Below are 3,821 nucleotides of genomic sequence, written 5' to 3' on the forward strand. Positions count from 1 at the left end.
GTAGCTTTCTCCATACAGTGATTTGACTGCAGCGTTTAGAAGCCTAGAGAGCTTTCCCATAAATTATTCCACCTCTCGAATGTGAAACTAGGTTAGGCTTATTAGCCTGTTTTTCCATTAATATGTCATTCCCACTTTCTTGCTCAGATGTGGGTAATTTAGGCAGGATTCATAAAAAGAAAATGTGAGTTTTGTGCTTTAGTTGTTTCTTCAAGGAACTTGCTACTGAATAATACTTCCCTCACTTTGTTTACTTGAATATTTATATATGAACATTCATTAAAAGTAAATAGTAAGAGCTAACAAGGTTCTTCACTATGCACTTACATGGATCTTTACTTTCATAGTTCTCACACTACACTAAATATTTTATACATATGAACCCATAAAAGCATCACATCAACTCTGTGAGCTCAATACTATTATTGTTTCTACTTTGTAGGTGAAGAAACTAAGGAATAGTTAAGTCAAGTAACTTAGGTCAAACAGGCAGTGAGTGGTAGATGTAGAATTTCAATCCTGGGGAAAAAAAGTCTTAGAGTCTTAACTACCTCACCCTACACTACATTTACAGTCCCAACTAATCTAGCTTGCTCCAAGAGAACAATGATAAAACTGGAGTCCCTGCTCAGTCCTCATTAATGTGAACAAGATTTTGATATTATTGAGCAAATGTCTTATTGATTCCACGCCCTTGAGACTGTGGCAGGGTATAGAACCAACTGTCTATAGCATCAGCTTCCACTGCATCTTAGAGAGATCTATTATTCTACTTAAGAAATAAAAGAGGTTTTCTTTCTTGAAATCCTCTACAAATTACTCTTGCTACAGATGCTTTAGTTTTGGTGTCCCTCATATTCAAGTGGGACGTGAAGTTTTTTTAAGTAATTCATTTCATTAGGAATAAACAAGAAGTTACAGAAAATGGAAGTAGGCTGTAAGATGAAAACTGTAAGAAATTACAGCTGCAAGATGGCACTTACTGTGATGTAACTTGTAATCAGTAGGTCCTTGTAAGAAGGCATATGTCTGCCCTTAAGGTGAAAGGACTTGAGGACATGTTAATGACGAATTTGCAGTATGACTGCAGGAGGAAGGCTCAGGGAACTAAGTAGTTTAAAGGCCTTTAGAGAATATGCTTATTCAAAGGCAAGTATTTAACTGTTATCCTATTATAAGACCAGTTTGGATATGTCAATTTCATAGGCAAAGGGATAGGCCGAGGACATCTGTTGTGGTTTTGTTGCCCAGCATCCATGCTCCCTTCTGCTAACAGCACTCTGAGATTCCTTTCTACCATTTTGTGTTGACTTAACCTTTTCCGGCACACTGGTAAAGAACCTGCCTGCCAATGCAGGAGACGCAAGAGACGTGAGGTCTATCCCTGGATTGGTAAGATCCCCTGGAGTAGGAGATGGCAACCCTCTCCAGTATTCTTGCCTGGAAAATTCCATGGACAGAGGAGCCCGGCGGGCTACAGACCATTGGGTTGCAGAGTTGGACGCAACTGAGCATGCAAAGATGATACGCTGAACCTTTTCCTCTAATGTAGTGCTGAGCATTCAAAGCACCCAATTCCACAGTCACATTGATTGATTCATACATGAGCCAGTGACCCTATCAGAGCCACTGATGTCCAATCTTGGATACTTTTATTTCAGCTGAGCAGAAAGGGGTATCTCTTCTTTTCCTGCTACAATAAGAGCTATGAAACTGAAAGCCTGAAATGTTAGAGGCCGACAAGAATGAGAACTTGCCAGAGGAGTAAGCCAACACTCAAAAAAGTAGCACTGATAGAGAGAGAATGAGATAATATCCTGATGACATAATTTGAACTCCTGGATCAAAGTGTACCTGTAGTCTGTCCCTTGAACTTTCACGTTACATAAGCCAATAAATTCCAATATTTATTTAAGCTTTTTGCTACCCAAGAAGTTATGGCAGAAGGGGAGAACTGAGAGTCCTCGGCCCCTTTGGAGGGGGTTTGCCTGTGTTCCTTTGTGAGGAGAAACAATGGAGCACTTGATGAAGGCTCTGGAGAAAAGAGAAGGCTGAGATTTGAGGATTTCCCTGAGCAGACCTAATCTTTCAGGGCCTTAAAAGAGAGGATCTAGATTGTGCCTTTTAGAAAAGCAAAGAAAATATTCTGGACTTTCACATATAACCCTTGGGGATAAAGGGAAGAAAACATGATTTCAACAACAGTTGAAGTTTTACGGTGGTAACTAAAAGGCTCCATTGCATTGTTGTACAGACTTCACAGACTTGCCTTTTGCCTCATAACCCACAAAGATGGCTTTGGGCTCTTAGAGAAAGACATTACTGACCTGGGTTTCCAAACTTTTAAAGAGTTTTAATCCCTAGTATGGATTATCTCGGTGTGGCTTGCTGCTAGTGGTTACCAGAAAGCCTTCTTTGCTTCTTCCTTCAGTTCAGTCGCTCAGTCGTGTCCAACTCTTTGCAACCCCATGGACTGCAGCACGCCAGGCCTCCCTGTCCATCACCAACTCCCAGAGTTTACTCAAACTCATGTCCATCGAGTCAGTGATGCTGTCGAACCATCTCATCCTCTGTCGCCCGCTTCTCTTTTCGCCTTCAATCTTTCCCAGCATCAGGGTCTTTTCAAATGAATCAGTTCTTCCCATCAGGTGGCCAAAGTATTGGAGTTTCAGCTTCAACATCAGTCCTTCCAATAAATATTCAGGACTGATTTCCTTTAGGATGGACTGGTTGGATCTCCTTGCAGTTCAAGGGACTCACAAGAGTCTTCTGCAACACCACATCAAAAGCATCAATTCTTCAGCACTCAGCTTTCTTTATAGTCCAACTCTCATAGCCATACATGACTACTGCAAAAACCATAGCCTTGACTAGACGGACCTTTGTTGGCAAAGTAGTGTCTCTGTTTTTTAATATGCTGTCTAGGTTGGTCATAACTTTCCTTCCAAGGAGTAAGCGGCTTTTAATTGCATGGCTGCAATCACCATCTGCAGTGATTTTGGAGCCCCCCAAAATAAATTCTGCCACTGTTTACACTGTTTCTCCGTCTATTTGCCATGAATTGATGGGACCAGATGCCATGATCTTTGTTATGTGAATATTGAGCTTTAAGCCAACTTTTTCACTCTCCTCTTTCACTATCATCAAGAGGCTTTTTAGTTCCTCTTCACTTTCTGCCATAAGGGTGGTGTCATCTGCATATCTGAGGTTATTGATACTTCTCCCGGCAATCTTGATTCCAGCTTGTGCTTCATCCCAGCCCAGCATTTCTCATGATATACTCTGCATATAAGTTAAATAAGCAGGGTGACAATATACAGCCTTGACGTACTCCTTTTCCTATTTGGAACCAGTGTGTTGTTCCATGTTCAATTCTAACTGTTGCTTCCTGATCTGCCTACAGATTTCTCAAGAGGCAGGGCAAGTGGTCTGGTATTCCCATCTCTTGAAGAATTTTCCACAGTTTGTGGTGGTCCACATAGTCAAAGGCTTTGGCATACTCAATAAAGCAGAAATAGATGTTTTTTGGAACTCTCTCGCTTTTTCAATAATCCAACGGATGTTGGCAATTTGATTTCTGGTTCCTCTGCCTTTCCTAAAACCAGCTTGAACATCTGGAAGTTCATGGTTCACATATTGTTGAAGCCTGGCTTGGAGAATTTTGAGCATTACTTTACTAGCATGTGAGATGAGTGAAATTGTGCAGTAGTTTGAGCATTCTTTGGCATTGCCTTTTTTAGGATTAGAATGAAAACTGACCTTTTCCAGTTCTGGGGCCACTGCCGAGTTTTCCAAATTAACTGGCATCTTGAGTGCAACAC

Source organism: Bison bison, unplaced genomic scaffold (genome assembly GCF_000754665.1).
Source record: "Bison bison bison isolate TAMUID 2011002044 unplaced genomic scaffold, Bison_UMD1.0 scf7180017864183, whole genome shotgun sequence".
In the NCBI taxonomy this organism is placed as follows: Eukaryota; Metazoa; Chordata; class Mammalia; order Artiodactyla; family Bovidae; genus Bison; species Bison bison.